The following is a 19,247-nucleotide window of genomic DNA, read 5'->3' on the forward strand; positions in this document are numbered from 1 at the left end:
TGTTATGTATATGTTATATTTTTCTCCCTCTGGATAGTATTCCTAAAAACTTGTGAAAGAGCTCTATTTAATTGGCTTAAAGAAAATACAAGCACTTATATAAATTAAGACTAGTCAAATAAGTTTATGTTATCTCTACTAGATGCTTGAGATTATAAAATTATAAATTTAACCTAAGGAAATAAAGTTACAATAAAAACGATTTTCTTAATGTATGTCAACATGGTAGGGGGAAAAAAATCCATGTTTAAATGTTTAGGTTCTTTGCTTCTGTGATTTTTGCTACTTGCCTAGTTTGTCAACGACAATAATAACTTAAAATGATGGTTAACTTTTCATATCTCATGAAATTTTCATGGCAACTCAAGAATAATTGTTAAGAACACATGAATTAAATGGATGTAAGTGGGAGAAAAGTTTGTAAATGAATTTTGCAACAATCATTATGTTCTATAAAATATGTCTGCTTAAAAATAGTTTCCAAAATCTTTTCGTAACCTTAACTGTAAATGATGGATATTCATTGAATATCTAGATAATTTCCAAATAAGAGAAAATACTGAAACATTAATTGCCAAACATAGGTTAAGGTTATCTGCTTTTGACTTCTTATTACAGAGAAACTAAAGATATTTGGGTCTGTTAATAACATGTTCTTTTTGCCACTTAAAAAAATTGTACTATAAAAAGGCATATGTCTCTAGAAATTACAAAATGATGTATTCTTGGGAGTTCCCTGGCAATCCAGTGCTTAGGACTTGGTGCATTCATTGCCGGGGCCCGGGTTCAATCCCTGGTTGGGGAACTAAGATCCCACAAGTCGTGCAGTGCTGCCAAAAAATAAATAAATAAATAAAAAGTAAAAGGAGCAAATAAGATAGAAGATGTGGGTTCTAGGAAACAGGGTTCTAATACAGGAAAGAGGAGAAGGGAAATTATAGAGATGAAGGGAGAAGTGTCCCTGTGGACTCCCTGGGGAAAACCAGAAGAGATGGCCTGGAATGTCTGAACCTATTGAAGGGAGTTTGACAACTCTGGCTGAGACTTTGGGTAATGAATTAATACATGAATAAGTACATGGAAAACTAAGCAAACAGAAAAGTAAGGCAATTTTTAACTCCAAGGAAACCAAAAAACTTAAGAAGAGAAATACAACCAAATTATACCATCAAATTATAGTCATCTGTGAGTGTTTGTGCATGCTTGTAAAGGGGAACAACAAGGCAAGGGGAGCTGAGAGAGAGCTAAATCTTCATCTTCCTTGGTGGAAATAAATAGAAAATGTCTATGACTGAAAATCAAAACTGAGAAGAATAATCATGCTCTTGAGATATATGGCTGTAATACTAGAATATAGCTAAAGGAGCTAAAAATAGCTAAATAAGTTGAAAGGGATTATCACCTCTAGTGTTGGGAACTGGATGAGAAAGGTTAGGGCTATTTTTCACCATTAAACTTATAACACTTTATTTGACTTTAAAAATATATACATGTATTTTATGATTAAAAAAAGTTTAAAAATGTATTATGTAAGAAAAAGAACTAAAAGACATACACCAGAATGTTTACAGTGGTTATTTATGCATACTCTTCAGAATTTTTACTCAATTTGTATATTTTGGCATTTTTCAAGTTTTCTTCTTTCAGCATATATTACTTTTGCAATTAGCAAAATAATAAATAATTACACACACAGAGAGGAATGTGCAGAATCACTAAAAAAAAGGATGATTATTTTGAAGTCCTCGACATCCCTCTGTGTATATGAACTCAGCTATATTTGTAGAAATATTCTGCCATTTAACTTTAAAATTATCTTTCTCCTATACAGCTCTTCTGTACCCAGATCAGTGGTCTCTTAAGCTTCAATGGAAAGGAGTTAAATATTAATTTTCACTGAGCTTCATGAGCCGCATTAAAATGGCATATAAGCTATATAAAAAGAAACGTGAGAGAGTATCTTGGAACAATGCTGTTTTGGTAGGATCATTTTTATTGTATAGTTAATTTTTTTAAAAGGCTAAAAAATACTCTTACAAGAATAGAATTTATATTCCTTGGAATAAAGCACAAGTTGCCAAGCTCCTGGAACACTATGTCCCATCCAGGTTTTTTCTTTGGGAGACTATATCATTGAAGGAGGATAAACTGGGGAGGAGACTCCCTGAGGCCAGGGGTATTGAGGAGGCAAATTTGGCCAGATCTAAGATGATAGTGGTAGCAGGCTTAAAAAGTGGCAGGGCCCTGCATCCCACTCCCATGGGGGGCCCAGAGCAATGGCAAGAGGTCTCTTGGATGGCATGTAGTTGCTGGGGAAATTGAACACAAATTGCCCTGCCTTGGGAACTGATGAAGCTTTGAAAAGGAGCTTCTGCCTGCAAATGAACCACGTCAGCTTGGGTAATAACCACCGTATGAACATCTCAGTGATGGACCGAAACTCTGAGGTCTTCTTCAAGTTTTCTGGATTTTGTAGTTTCTTGAGATGCTTGGAAGCTCCTGGGCAGGGGATTAGCTAAAGAAGTTTAAAAAGACTATCACTGACTCACCATTTGGGGAAGTGGGGCTTAGAGACAAATTTTGTTTGATCTAGAAAAATAAAGCAAAGTGGTGTTTCTCACACCCATTTATGGTATAGCAAATTTATACCCACTGCACTATTTGATCTACACTTACCTGCTCTGAATGGCATTGGAGAGTGGGAAGTGAGATGGTTCTTGGGAGCCCTAGAGATGAAACTATTTTCCTGAAAATGGCTCTTTGGTTCCATGATTCAGGTCACCATTAACTCTTGAGGTAAGCCTAGGTGTTTCAGTTTTCAGTGACTCAGACCATACGGACAGACCACTCTGTCTTGATAATCTTGTTTTGCTATCATCTATCCCATCATTTTTTTTTGTTGTCGTTCCTACAATCCTGTTTTTCTCTATTAGCACAAAATTAAAATCTATTTGTGTCAGTATATGAGGGACGTGAAAAACTGTATGAAAATAGGATAACCTCAGAAAGTAAATGACAGTGGTAAATCAAAATTGTCTGTATTAATGAAAAGAGGCATTGGCATGAGTTTTGTCAAAAGGTATAAATAATCACTTGTTAGTGAAGCAGTGCCATTTTCTTGAAGCCATTATGGACCTTGGGAGACCACGGTCAGGGCAGCTGCACTCACTGCATTCTCCAGCTGATGCCATCCTTGTGTAGTTTGGCTCAGGGGTGCAGAGGACCTAGTCTCATCTCCGCTGTGGCAGCGTGGCTGCTAGGAGAATTTGGAGGGGTGGGGCAGTTGGGAGGGCTGTGGCGGGGAACACCGCTGGGCTCTCTGGGGGAGCGCACATGTTGAAAGGTTAAGGTGGAGTAAATTCTTCTTCAACTAATGTAGTGTGTAACAGCCTTGTGAAACAGGACCAGCACACAGCTGCTCCCAGCAAGTCCAGCAGCCTGGCCACAGGTCAGAGTGGTTCCCTGTGGGGACATTCCCTGACTTAGGAGCAGTGCTTGACCCCAATCCAAAGGTGGCATTTTGTTGGCCCCTCAGGTATATGGGTCATTGAAAAATGGTAAATGGTTTGGGTTTGCCTAATCCAGACCACTGTATTTTTTTCCTCAAGGATTAGTGACCACTTTCTCTTCTTCTAGCTCTCGATATCCCTGTAATTTAAGTTCCCACTCTTTGCAAAATTGATCAAACAAGATAATTTCCTGTGTTCCCTGACACCATCCAAACTCCAGAAATCATCTAACTTTTGTACTTAATTTTCTCTATGGTCTTGTTGTTTTTGTGTTTTGAGTCAGGTAATTGGTTCATACCGAGAAAAAATAATACTATTTAACATACACAAGAGAAATTATTTCTACTATGGTAGCAATACTGTGCTGTAAGAGTCTCTAGTTACTGTGCTCTAGCACAGAGCCACAAGTTACTGACCCATCAATTGATCATTAAGCCTAAAAAACAGTACTAGCCTAGTAATCTGCCATGTACTTTACTGCTAGTCATAGAGGAGATTTTACCATTCCTGACACTTGCCACGTACTCACTCTCTTCTCTGTCTTCATTCCTGCTGTTTCCTCAGTATACTATGTAGACAATGAAAGAAATGTTAGGATATCTGGTGGCAAAGAGAAAGTTGGAGGGGTGAGCAGGACCAGACCTGGAAGCTTAATCCCCAAAACTGTGAGATTTAGCCCTTAATCCCAAAGACAAAGGGAAACTATTCATGAGTATTAAACTGGAGAGTAACTGGATCAAAATCTTAACAAAACAAAACAAAACAAAACACTCTAGATTGGATTCAGGGACCGCTGCTAGAAAACTGGCAAGTAATCCAGATGGCAGACGAAGGTGGGGGTGGGTAACAGAGAGAACTGGGAGGGTTTCAGAGATATTTAGGAGGTTTGAATAATCAGGATTAGAGATTATCCAGACCAGTTCGAGATACAGGGGAAAAGGAAAGGTAAATAATACTAGCTTTTGTTTATCAAATGCTTATGAAGTGTTAACCACTTAATAAACATTACTTATAGTTCTTACAGGGGTCTTAAAGGTAGGTATTATATCTATTTTACAGGTGAAAAAATATGTGTCCCAGAGAAGAAAAGCCTCTTGCCCAAAGACATATAGCTAGTGAGTGGAAGAGCTTGGATTTGGATTCAGGTCAGTTCCATGGTCTTTTCAGTCTACCACATTACCTTGTAAAAGTTGACGTGAATGGGAAGAAATACTACCGCGACCCAATTCTCACCCTTTGACACACTATAACTCCTTTGTCTACCTCCTGTCTGATTTTAGTTCCCAATACAGTTGTGCAAGCCCATTTTATGTATTTATTTTAAAAGTGTGATTTTTCTCTAAGAGGTTGATCTAACACCAGGCAATGCCATGGAACAGTTAAGAGACTATTTAAAAATCAATATTCTTGATATGTGAACAACTGATAATTGTGGCAAGCTTTTGATTTCTTTGTGAATACTTTCTTTGTACTATTACTTCTGTTATCATTATGCAATCAGAACTTAGGCTGGATCTCATTTCACTTCCTCTTTTCACATTATGAACAAGTATTTCCCTTCCCACAATCGGTTGGGTTACAAAATCCTTTACCAGTTTACACAACAATTGGGCATTCATCATTGAGAAATTATAATGAAATAGGTAACTGACTTTTCAAACATGTGATAAAACAGTCTTGTTTACAAAGAGATGGAAATGCTCCCACTTTAGTTTCCTCTTTCCAGAAGAGTATTTTGATTTCATTTCTCTATTAAGTATGACTTTTGGGTTTCAGGTTTGTTTGATCTTTTTATTTGTGCCAGTGCAACTGCATAATCATTAAACTTCTTTCATTGAACTAGAAAACAATGATCTCAATCTGTACATTCGCTCTGGTAACATAACAAAATGTTGGAGGAGGAGAGAAGAAATTGTTGCAAATTGGGGAATAAGGTCATGTATTTGGGTTGTATTTTCCCCCCTCTCGACAAACAAACATTTTATTGCTATCCTTAGCAAGCAAATAAGATAATATGCTTAACTTCTTATTAACAACAATTTATATGTACACATTTAATTGGAGATGGTGTTGTTCTCCCTTTGACATCACTAAGTTGTTTAAGATGCAGCCACACATTTTCTCACCCCAATCCCCCATCTCAGGTCAATAACATACCTCTGTGAGGTGGCTGGTTTGCTGGCATGGGAGTGGTTTATTTCCAACTCAGTCAGAAAGGAACTGAACTCACAAACATAGCACCATTTACACACAGGTCTCACAATGAACTGACCCAAAGATGATGAGGGCTAGTGTCAGTGCCTTACACATTTATTTTGGAAAATAGTTTCTTTGACTGCCGATTCAAAATGATTTTCAATTAAAGAGTAACTTAGTAAATTAGAAATACTATACAAATATAGAATGGTAAACTCTAACCTGCTAAAAAAAAATGAATGGATGTTTTAACATCTAGGAAGTTAAGATAATTTTCAATTTCCTCATAAGAATACTATCTTCTAAAATGGAAAAGTTTACATATACACATATACATACACACATGACTACTAATTTTTGTGAAAATAATAGGAATAAAATAAACCTAAATACAGAAAAACTACACTTAAAATATCTTCCTCATGTAAGAAATTCAATTCACTGCAAGTCAAATATCCTCAATGTACTCTGGCATGTGAAATCTAGTTTAGATCTGAATTTTGTGACAGGACTACTGACATGTCTTTCTAAGTAGTCTCCTTATGTCCAGTTTCTCTCCCCTCCAACCTACTTTGCATCCAGAGCATGCCAACCCTGAACTCAGAGGACTCAGAGTTTATAACACACATATGTCAATCACATGTCATCTATGACTTTATTGTCTATTTTGTGGTTTGCTGTCATATTGTCCTCATATTCATCATGATGAGCTCTTGGAGGACTTATGCTCCTTTAAGGTTTCTCCTCTGCCGTCTCAGAAAGAAGCACACTCATGTGTACAGTGTAGACATTCAACAAAATTGGTAAATTCCCTGTATAAAAAATGCATTCCACCTACAATTAAGGTGTTATTCTTCTCTCTTGACTACCTGTGTTAAAACAGTGTTTTGATATTACAAATGATGCAAGGAAATAATACAAACTTACAAATAAAAACCAACCACAAACTACATAAGGATGTGCTTCTCCAACATGAGAAAACAATTACAAAAAGGTAACCTAGAATTTTAAAGAAAGAATCATTTTTTTATAAAGAGTTAACTCAGGCCTCTGGAATAAATTAGAAATAAGACAATAAGTTTGAGACACAGGATTCCTCATGCCAATATATGTAAAAATTTTTGAAGGTATTATTCAACGCTTCACTAAAGTTAGTAAGGGAAAAAAATTTCTACTTCAATTGTCAAGAAATTATACATGAATAATTGTATTATGGAAGAAGGTTCTGTGTACATTTGGTTGTAAGTTTAGGAATTTGTCCATTAATTAATTCAATAAATAATGAAAGTTGATTGATTGGATACTTTCTATTTTAGAGGCACCATGTTAATGCTGAGGATACCAAGGTGAAAAGGCATGACTGTTTTCCTCTATAGGACATGCAAACCAATGGTTACAACCCAATATATACTTGCTTTATTGTTGGTCTGCACAGAGGGCTGATGGAGCACAGAGGGGACCTGAAGTCAGTGGGGAAGAGACAGTGAAGGCTTCACAGCATTTCAGCTGGATGAGAACTGGAGAGAGAATAGGATTTTGTATGGTGGGCAACTGGGGTAGGAGACTTGTGATAGGAACTTCCCATGTCTGGTTCTCTTCCTTCCAGGCACAGGGGAGGATTATACTTCCCTACACCCTTGAATTTAGGGAGAGCTATGTAACTAATTCTGGCCAATGAGCTATGGGTAGAAATGATGTGAGTCACTTCTAAACTGAAACATTTAAGTGCTAGTGCAAAACACTCCAGTACTTTTCTATCTGCCTTGGCAGCTGGTGAAGTTGTATGTGTCAGAAGGTGTAGCTACCTGTTGGTAAAACCTCTGTCAGCCCGGGTGCCTGAGTGACTGTGTGGAACAGAACCACTTGCTGAACTATGATAGACATTGTGGCATGAACAAGAAATAAACTGTGTGTTTAGCCATGGAAATTCTGGGAGTGTTTTCATCATTTCAGATGGAGGTAAAACAATTTTAAAAACAAAGGAAAGGGAGGGACCTGCTGTCACCATGTTGTTGGTCGCCGCCCGCTCGGGCCCTTTCGCGCCCGTCCTGTCGGCCACTAGTGCAGGCCGCGGTGCCCGCCACCTCGGAGTCGCCAGTGCTGGATGTGAAGCAGTCCTTCTTGTGCTGGGAGTCGCCGAGTGGCCAGGCTGCGCAGGCAGGCCTTTGGTCGCCTCCGTGGGCCTCAATGTCCCTGCTTCTGTTCGTTATTCCCATATGAACATCAAAGTGCCTGACTTCTCTATCATTGCGCTCAAGTGTTAGATAGTACAAAGTCTTCAAAAGAGAGCAGTGAGGCTAGAAAAGGTTTCTCCTATTTGTTAACTGCAACAACTACTGTGGGTGTCGCGTATGCTGCCAAGAATGTCGTTTCTCAGTTCGTTTCCAGCATGAGTGCTTCTGCTGATGTGTTGGCCATGTCCAAAACCGGAATCAAGTTATCTGATCTTCCAGAGGGCAAGAACATGGCTTTCAAATGGAGAGGCCAACCTCTGTTTGTGCGCCATAGAACCAATAAGGAAATTGGCCAGAAAGCTGCAGTTGAAGTACTCCAGTTGAGGGACTCACAGCATGATTTAGAACGAGTAAAGAAACCTGAATGGTTTGTCTTGATAGGTGTGTGCACTCATCTTGGTTGTGTACCCATTGCAAATGCAGGAGATTTTGGTGGTTATTATTGCCCTTGCCGTGGGTCACACTATGATGCATCTGGCAGGATCAGGAAGGGGTCTGCACCTCTCAACCTTGAAGTTCCCTCATATGAGTTCACAGTGATGATATAGTGATTGTTGGTTAGAGACCTGGACTCAAGTCATAGGCTTCTTTCAGTCTTCGTGTCACCTCAGAAGAGTTACTTGAGAACAAGCCTTCTGTACTTCGAATTAGTTGATTTGAAATATTTAAGAATTGCTAATAATGTGTTTGCAAACATGTGAAGTAAATTGAATTTCATGTTGAATACTTTCAAGCATTCACCTAATAAAGCCACTGTTAAATACTGTTATGCTCAAAGACTTCAAAGGTGCAGTGTCTTTGAGAGTTAATTCTAATTAAAAATTACAGACTGGTGTACGGAGAGAAAAAAAAGAAAAAAACAAAGGAAAGGGAGAATAGACAAATCTCCCATGCCAAAGTATTCCAAAAAATTTACGTAGATACTCTGCCCTCAAGGAAGTGGTGTGTAACTAACCACTCCTTAAGTGTGGGCTGTGCATAGTGACTTTCTTCCCAAGAATATAGCATGGAAAGGAGCAAAAAGAATAATTTTACTGCAGAGAAACCTGACAAATGCTACTTCAGCCAGTGGATCAAGGTTAATATCAACAGTAATAAGTTATGTTGATAGTATGTATCCTAGATACCATGTGATGAAAATGGTATCTGTGGTCTCCCTCCCCAAGACACATAATCCTTGCCTAGCCATGAGAAAAACATCAAAACAAATCCCAGTTAAGCATTGTTCTACAAAATACCCCATCAGTGCCCCTCAAAACTGTCAAGGTCATCAAAAACAAGCAAAGTCTGAGAAACTATTAGAGCTAAGAGGAGCCAAAAGAACCTAGCAACTAAATGTAACGTGGTACTCTAGATAGGATCCTAGAACAGAAAAAGGACATTTGGTAAAAACTAAGGAAATCTGAATAAAGTATGAACTTTATTTACTAATAACTTTTCGATATTGGTTCATTAATGGTAACAAATGTACTACGCTGAGGTAAGATGTTAAAAATAGGGGAAAGTGGGTTTGGGGAATACAGAAACTATATGTACTATCTTAGCAATTTTTATGTAAATCTCAAACTATTCTAAAATTAAAAGTTTATTTAAAAAAAGAGGTATAAGAGAGAACATAGTATGTTCTGGAAATTCCTTTTGAAGTGGGGAGTGGAAGTAAAGAGTTTGGCTAGGTAGGCAAAAGATCTTTTATGCTATTCAAAGGAGATTCAATTTGTAAATTGTATAGGCTGGGTGAGGAATTCCTAGAAGATCTGTGGATGGGCTTCAGGGGTGTTGCAAAACCTCTGAAGTTGTATAAGATTTTATTGTGTGTATGTGTATATGTACATTTTTCTCAGAAGAATGTCAAAAGCTTTAATTATTATTTACTTATTCTTAAAGGGAAAAACACCTAAATGTGTTAATAATCATTGCTGAAGGTAATGTTGAAACTGAAATATTCTGAGCAAGAGATATGAAACAATTATATTTTGGTTTTTTGTTTGCTTGTTTGTTTGTTTTGGCAGTGCCATGTGGCATGCGGGATCTTAGTTCCCTAACCAGGATTCGAACCCATGGCCCCTGCATTGGGAACATGGAGTCTTAACCACTGGACCACCAGGGAAGTCCAAAACAATTATACTTTGTGTGCAAAAGAGATCCCTTCTTGGTAGTACAGACTAAAGTGATAATGTGTGTGTGTTTGGAGGAGGAAGGCAGGAGTTAAAAGCCAAGATAGTAATAAAGACCATGATCTTCAAACTCTTTTGATTGTGGTCTACTTTGCAGGGGGAAGAAATGATCCCATAAGATAACTTACCCTACTGTTGCCGCTTTCCTGAGAAACAAGTACTGAGTCTTTAGGATGAAGTATCATTTTTTTTAAACCAAAGTTTGATGGGACTGTATATACATCTACTTTATCATTAGGGTTGTGAATGATTAATATTTGAATCAAAATGAATATATGTCTTTAAGGGTAGCTATAAACCTAAAGCACTATGATATGAATCTACATTTATGGGAAATTATAGTTAAAAAGCCAAAAAGCAGGAACTGAAAACCATGACACTGGTAACAAGGCATCCTTTCTGAAAATTAGGGTAATTCCAACTATTGATGTACAATAACATTGCATTCAGCCAGACTTCTTTATAGGGTATAGTTTAATCGGTAAATCCTATTCGTGTGCTAATTTTAGCCTATTAATACAAAATTTCAGTAATCCTTAGTAACTCATGTAGGTGGTTATTAATAATTAATCCTTTGTTGTATATATAAATGAAAATATATGGAGTTATGCATCATTAGCCCATAAAAATGGGGGAAAAATTTTTAATGTGTTTTTTTTTTCAATTCATGGTCTCTTAGGAGGACCGTGGACTGCAAATAATTATTTGAGAAATTGCTGTTACAATCTACAAGAGAAATAATGAAAGACCAAGACAGAAGCAGTCAGGAGGTACAGAGAACAGGAGACAGATAAGACAGATATCAAAGGATCAGAACCAGGGGAATTTTTGGATTGCTTGGATGGGGAGATACAAGGTAGAGGGGGAAAGCTAGCTTGATTTTTTGGTTTCTGGCAGGCCAATTAAGGGGAATACAGGACAGTGAATAAACTTAGAGGAGGACAGGGTGGGTAGGAGATAAGTCCAATTGTTAGTATGTTGTGTTTGAAATCCCAAGTCGATGTGTCTGGTAGGCAGCTGGGTCCTGTGATCTTTCAGCTTTAGAAAAAAGGGTCTGGGCTGGAGCTGTAAATTCTTAACTTAGAAAAGTGAAGCATTCATATCATAGTGTGACTTCTCTAACATTTACAACAATAAATAGGAGTTCCAGTTTTTAAAAAGAATTCCATTTTATATCTAGAAATAAATATAGGGAGGGGGGAAGTCAGCAATTAAGAATTCCTGAGATACAGCAAGAGTAACTACTTTTTATGATTAGAAATTCTTGGTGGGGGAATTCCCTGGAGGACCAGTGGTTAGGACTCTGCACTTCCACTGCTGGGGGGCTGGGTTTGATCCCTGGTCGGGGAACTATGATCCTGCAAGACGCATGGTGCAGCCAAAAAAAAAAAAAAAGAAATTCTTGGTGAATGAAGTTTCCATTGCCTCATTTCTTGAAATTATTTTCCATTCATCTTTGTTTCTCCTTACCAATTTCTCTCCTCTTTAAATCATGGAATTCAGGTGTCCATTTATTTGTTGCTGTTGTTGTTGCTGCTGTTTTTCCTTCTTTTTAAAAAAAATTTTATTATTTTAAATTTTATATTGGAGTATGGTTGATTTATAATGTGTTAGTTTCAGGTGTACAGCAAATTGATTCAGTTATACATATATCTATTTTTTTCCCATTTAGGTTATGACAGAATATTGAGTTTCCTGTGCTATATAGTAGGTCCTTGTTATCTATTTTATATATAGTAGTGTGTACATGTTAATCCCAACTTCCTAATATATTCCTCTCCCCTGCCTTTTCCCTTTGGTAACCATAAGTTTGTTTCCTGTGTCTGTGAGCCCGTTTCTGTTTCCCAGATAAGTTCATTTGTATCATTTTTTAGATTCCACATATAAATGAATCATATATTTGTGTTTTGCTGACTTACTTGGCTTAGTATGATAATCTCTAGGTCCATCCATGTTGCTGCAAATGGCATTATTTCATTCTTTTTAATGGCTAATATTCCATTGTGTGTGTGTGTGTGATATATATATATATATCACATGTTCTTTATCTATTCATCTGTCAATGGACATTTAGGTTTTTTCCATGTCTTGGCTATTTTAAATAGTGCTATTTACATAGAGGTGCATGTATCTTTTTGAATTATAGTTTTGTCTTGGTATATCCCCAGGAGTAGGATTGCTGGATCATATGGCAACTCTATTTTTAGTTTTTTGAGGAACCTCCATACTGTTTTCCATAGTGGCTGCACCAATTTACATTCCCACCAAGAGTGAAAGAGGGTTCCCTTTTCTCCACGCCCTCTCCAGCATTTATTATTTGTAGACTTTTTAATTATGGCCATTCTGACTGGCGTGAGGTGGTATTTCACTGTAGTTTTGATTTGCATTTCTCTCATAGTTAGTGATGATGAGCATCTTTCCATGTGCCCATCGGCCATCTGTATGTTTTCTTTGGAGAAATGTCTGTTTAGGTCTTCTGTCCATTTTTCGACTGGGTTGTTTGTTTTTTTGTTACTGAATTGTAACTGAGCTGTTTGTATATTTTGGAAATTAAGCCCTTGTTGGTTCCATCATTTGCAAATATTTTCTCCCAGTCCGTAGGTTGTCATTTCGTTTTGTTTATGGTTTCCTTTGCTGTGCTAAAGCTTATTAAGTTTGATTAGGTCCCATTTGTTTATTTTTGCTTTTATTTCTATTGCCTTAGGAGACTGACCTAAGAAAACATTGGTATAATTTATGTCTGAGAATGTTTTGCCTATGTTAGTTTGAATAATTTCAGTGGGCTCTGGGCTATAGGAGTGGTCTCTGTTGTTTGGGCCCTGGACCTGGGGTGATTTAGGGCAGGAGAAATATTGGCTCAATGTGTGAGAGTTAGCTAAAAGAGGTAGTCAGAAGTATGGGCTCTCAACTGGTCGGTTTGCATATGAAAGGTATGTTCAGGCAAATTATTTACTATCTCTAGGAATTAGCGAGTCCTGGGAGGGGCAGTCTCTCCCCAGCCAACAAGGTCCCCAAGATGCTAACTGTCATAAAATACAAAGAATAAAAACATGATTAATATGATAAAACAGAATAATACATCTTATTTTTGGCATATTAATACAGGCTTTATGAGTGTTTGTTTCTTTCGTAGTCCCTCTTGTCTTTGTCAACCCCATTCTCACCTCAGCAGCTTCTGAAAGATGATTCAGTTTTTTTTTCTCTCTGGGTGATCCAGGCCTTGCCTTCTCTCTATCATAGCCACATTTTAATGCAGCCTGCCTGGATAAGGCTGAGAGCTCCACTAAGAGGAAGACCTTCTAGACTGTTGGAGGTCAGGGGTGGGCAAGACTAGGGAATAAGAGTACTTTGGAAGAAGCTTTCTTCGTTGGAAGACCGACATCCAAGTTCTGGGGCTGGAAGAGAGGGAGTCCCAGTATAAAACCCAATGAGAGGTCAATCATGGGTCACCAAGCAATCAGTATCCTGCAACAGAGAATAAAATCTATTCTCCCTGACAGGGCTTCCCACACGCTTCAGCAACAACTGTCTCCAGGCTGGTGAAACGTATAGTATATTGGCCTCTCCCTGAGAAGGGCTGAGGCTTAGCAATAGTGGTAACAGCTATGATGAACAGGTCATTTTCTTGAGTTGTCTGGGCTGTCCAGTTTCAGGATGAAGTGAGAGTAAATAGGATAGATACTCTGGACTGAGTAAGTATCCTTGGATTCTTTGAACTTCAAAGGAAGAGGTGTTTAAAGAAGATAGAACACACTTTTCTGTTAATGTGGCCAAGTGGGATCTTAATTGGGAAAACACCTCTGAATGGTGAAGTAGGACACAAAGGCAGGGCACCTTGCAGGATATAGAATTATGCAACTCAGGTACTAGATAAATATCCTTTCTTTCCAACCATCCTACCATGAAGAGGTTATCCATGGCTGAATTAGCACCATCAGAATCTACATTTCCTATAAGTGATATAAACTTGGCTCCAGGTGCCTCATACATATTTGCCCAAGTAACTGCTCTCTCTTCAAAAAAAAAAAAAAAAAAGATTAAAAAGCTGCACTAGGGCTTCCCTGGTGGCGCAGTGGTTGAGAGCCTGCCTGCCAATGCGGGGGACGCGGGTTCGAGCCCTGGTCTGGGAGGATCCCACATGCCGCGGAGCAACTAAGCCCGTGTGCCACAACTACTGAGCCTGCGCGTCTGGAGCCTGTGCTCCGCAACGAGAGAGGCCGCGATAGTGAGAGGCCCGCGCACCGCGATGAAGAGTGGCCCCCACTTGCCGCAACTAGAGAAAGCCCTCGCACAGAAACGAAGACCCAACACAGACAAAAATAAATAATAAATAAATAATACATAAAAATTAAAAAAAAAAAAAAAAAAGCTGCACTAATCTCTATGATCCTAACCAGGATCATCCTCATGAAGTCATACTCTATGAAGTATATGCTCATACTCATTATTCATACTCTATGAAGCTCAATTTCTTCCTCTATAAAATGAGAGTACTAACGTTTACTCTGTAGCTTAGTTGAAATCATACCATGAAGATTATGGCAAATTTTAAACAATCAAGAAATGACAGCTCCTCTTCTTCCCCTCTCAGTTCTTTCTCTCTAAGCAATAAAAACAGCTTATTATTTTAATACATCACATGCCATAGCATTTACATATAATACTCTTCTGACTGTCTGAATAAACCACAAATCCAGAGAGACAAGAATAAAATGAGAAGATTTCATCATAGCTGATACAATATAAGAGTATAGTTGATACTAGAATAAGAATGAGAGAAAACAGAGAAAGTATATTACCTTCATGGCATCTATTTATTAGTTAATTTTAGAAATTTTTGAGGAAAAATAAACAATAAAAAGATACCACCTGGAAAGACAGCTATTAAAAATCGATCATAGTAATCAAGAAAGTATGATGTGGAAGGAAAGATAGACACATAGGTCAATGGAACAGAATAGAAAGCCCAGAAATAGACTTATACAAATATGCCCAGTTAATTTTTGACAAAAGAGCAAAAGCAACTTAATGGAGAAGGGATAGTCTTTTCAATAAATGGTGCTGGAATAATTGAATATCCATTGGCAAAAAGAAAAAAACAAGAACCTTGACCTAAACCTCACACTTTATGCAAAATTATGCTCAAAACAAAATTTGAACTTAAATGTAAAACTATAAAACTTAAAACTATAAAACTATAAAACTATAAAACTACAAAACTATAAAACTTAAATGTAAAACTATAAAACTTAAAACTATAAAACTATAAAACTACAAAACTATAAAACTATAAAACTTAAATGTAAAACTATAAAACTTAAAACTATAAAACTATAAAACTACAAAAGAACACAGGAGAAAATCTTGAGACCTAGAACAAGGTAAAGAATTCTTAGACCTGACACCAAAAGCATAATTCATAAGAGGAAAAATAGATAAATTGGACCTCATCAAAATAAACTTTTGCTCTGCAAAAGACCCTATTCAAAGGATGAAAAGACAAATTAGAGACCAGGGGAAAAATTTGCAAATCACTTATCAGACAAAATCCCTTTATCTAGAATACATAAAGGACCTTCAAATTTCAACATTAAAAAAATAATAATCTAATTAGAAAACTGGGCATTGACACGGAAAAGACATTCACAGACATTTCTCCAAAAAGGATAGATACAGGGCTTCCCTGTTGGTGCAGTGGTTGAGAATCTGCCTGCCAATGCAGGGGACACGGGTTCGAGCCCTGGTCTGGGAGGATCCCACATGCCGCGGAGCAACTAGGCCCGTGAGCCACAATTACTGAGCCTGCGCATCTGGAGCCTGTGCTCCGCAACAAGAGAGGCCGGGATAGTGAGAGGCCCGTGCACCGCGATGAAGAGTGGCCCCCGCTTGCCACAACTGGAGAAAGCCCTTGCACAGAAACGAAGACCCAACACAGCCATAAATAAAAAATAAATAAATAAAATAAAATAAATAAATTTAAAATATATATATAAAAATAAAAAAAAATAAATCTTTATAAAAAAAAGGATAGATACACAGGTGGCAAATAAACAAATGAAAATATTTTTAACATTATTATCCATTAGAGAAATGCAAATTAAAACTACAATAAGATATTATACACATGAGAATGAAAAAATTAAAAATAGCAAGAGCACCAGAAGCTGGCAAGGATGCAGAGAAACTGGATCACTCATACATTGCTCGTGGTAATGTAAAATATTACAGCCCTTCTAGAAAATATCTTGGCAATCCCTTTCAAAATTAAAAATGGACTTATTATACAACCCAGCAATCCACTCTTGGGTATTTATTCCAGAGAAATGTCTTCTTTCCACATAAGAACTTGTATATGAATGTTCAAAGCAACTTTATTCTTAATAGCCAAAAACTGTAAACTATCCAAATTCCCTTGAATGGGTGAATGGTTAAACAATCTGTTGTGTCCACACCATGGAATACTACTCAGTGATAAAAAAAAAAAAAGGAACAAACTGTTGATACACACAACATCTTGGAGGAACCTCAAGGAAATTATACTAAATGAAAAAAGCTAATCTCGAAAGGATACATACTGGAAGATTCCACTTATTTAACATTCATGAAATAACATAATAAAAGAGATGGAGAATAGAATAGCAGTTACCAAGGGTTAGGGATGCGAGGAAGGAGATGGGTATGGCTATAAAGTTGTGAAAGAAAGGAGTCTTGTGGTAATGGGTACAGTTGAATATCTTGATTGTGGCAGTAATTATCTAAGGCTCCACATGTGATAAAACAGCATAAGGCCACACATAACACACTCACAAATACATACATGTATAACTGGTGAAATTTAAATAAGCTCTCTAGATTGTATCAATGTCAGTTTTCTGACTTTGATGCTGTTCTATAGTTGTGCAAAATGTTAACAATGGAGGAGGCTGGAGGGAGAGTGCACAGGATTCTTCTGTACATTTCTTTGCAAACTTCTATGAATTTATAATTATTTCAAAATAAAGAAGTTTTTAAAGCTGCTATGAACATTTGAAAAATATAATTTATGATAAATAATTTTGTCAGATACACTGAAAAGACTTTCATATTTATTCAACTTTACTGAATCTAAAACCTACTTTCTTCTCTTACCTTTTATTGAAAACCTTTCGACAGAATTATTTTGACACTTAGAAGCTGGTATGGACAAAACAGGCCAGTGAGAAATGTGTAACTGGCAGGTGTCCATAAATGATCTGGGCATTCTGTCATTTTAGGAAAGAGAAAATAAGCTGGGCATGAAAGGGTACCCTTTATCTTTAAATTTTCCTGTATCTGTTGCAGGTTGCTTGAACCTCAACATTGTTTTTATTTTTGTTTTATTTATTGTATTTTTATTTTGTTTTATGACTCTAAAAAGAACATAGATGTTGCAAAATTATATACAATATAGAATTGTTTTTAAAAAGAAAGTGAATTCCCCTGCCTACAAATCAAAATAGATCCTAATAAAGAGACCAAGAGGAGTAGTTTTATTTTTTGGTGGTATAAATCTGAAGCTTATTTTGATAACTTAAGATAAAGATGGTAAAAACTAGAGCAACTACTAAACAAAACCCCTAAAAATAGTGAAAAATCATTAAACACATTAAAATGCTATATTAGAAAAATTCGTTTAATGCAAAAAAAATGCAGTAAAGGACAAATAGTGGGACAAAAAAGACATGAGACATAAAAACCAAAAAGTAAAATGGCAGATGTAAATCCAGCTATATCAATAATAACATTAAATGTGAATGGATAAGAGAATTAATACCAATTCTTCACAAACTCTACCAAAAAATAGAAGAGGAAGAAACAGTACCTGACCCCTTTTATGAGGCGAATATTACCCTGATACCAAAACTAGAGACAGACATCACAACAACACAAAACTACAGACCAATATTTCTTATGAATATCGATGTTAAAATCCTCGACAAAATACTAGCAAATTGAATGCAGCAACACATAAAAAGAATTATACACCATGACCTAATGGATTTTATCCCAGGAATACTAGTTGGTTTAAGATCTGAAAATCAGTGTAACACATCACATCAACAGGATAAAAAATAAATATCACACGATCATCTCAGTAGACAGAAAAAAAGCACTGAAAAAATCCCACACCCTTTCATGATGAAACTACTCAACAAACTAGGAATAGAAGGGAACATATTCAATCTGATAAAGGACATCTATAAAAAACCCACAGATAACATTATACTTAATGATGAAAGACTGGATACTTTCCCCCTAAGATCAGGAACAAAACAAAGAAGACCACTCTCACCACTTCTATTCAACACTATACTGAAGGCCCTAGTCAGGCCAATTAGTTATGAGAAAGAAATAAAAGGCATCCAGATTAGAAAGGAAGAAGTAAAACTACCTCTATTCACAGATGACATGATCTTGTATATATTAGGTTGGCCAAAAAGTTTGTTTGGTTTTTTCTGTTATAGCTTACTGAAAAACGTGAGCAAACTTTTTGGACAGCCCAAGAGAATATCCTAAGGAATCCACTTGTAAAAAAAAACCTATTAGAACTAATAAACAAATTCAACAAGGTTGCAGGATACAAGATCAATATACAAAATCAACTTCATTTCTATACATTTTCAATGAACAATCCAAAGATGAAATTAAGAAAAGAATTCCTTTTACAAAAGCATAAAAAAGAATAAGATACTTAGGAATAACTTTAGCAAAAAAAAAGTGCAAAATGTATACACTGAAAACAACAAACCATTGTTGAAAGAAGTTAAAGATCTAAATAACTGGTAAAATACCACATGTTCGTGGACCAGAAGACTTACCATTGTTAGGACAGCAATATTCTCCAAACTGTACAATAGTCAGGACATGGAAGCAACCTAAGTGTCCATCGACAGATGAATGGATAAAGATGTGGCACATATATACAATGGACTATTACTCAGCCATAAAAACAGATGAAATTGAGTGGTTTGTAGTGAGGTGGATGGACCTAGAGTCTGTCATACAGAGTGAAGTTAGTCAGAAAGAGAAAAACAAATACCGTATGCTAACACATATATATGGAATCTAAAAAAAAAAAAAAAAAAAAAAAAGTTCTGAAGAGCCTAGGGGCAGGA

General features: G+C 36.7%; 1 pseudogene; it reads left to right on the forward strand.

Moving 5' to 3' along the window:
- The first annotated feature begins 7,711 nt into the window (after positions 1-7,711).
- Positions 7,712-8,501, forward strand: LOC103017237 (cytochrome b-c1 complex subunit Rieske, mitochondrial-like; annotated as a pseudogene).
- The last annotated feature ends 10,746 nt before the right edge of the window (positions 8,502-19,247 follow it).

The sequence above is a fragment of the Balaenoptera acutorostrata genome, chromosome 11 (genome assembly GCF_949987535.1).
Source record: "Balaenoptera acutorostrata chromosome 11, mBalAcu1.1, whole genome shotgun sequence".
Classification (NCBI taxonomy): Eukaryota; Metazoa; Chordata; class Mammalia; order Artiodactyla; family Balaenopteridae; genus Balaenoptera; species Balaenoptera acutorostrata.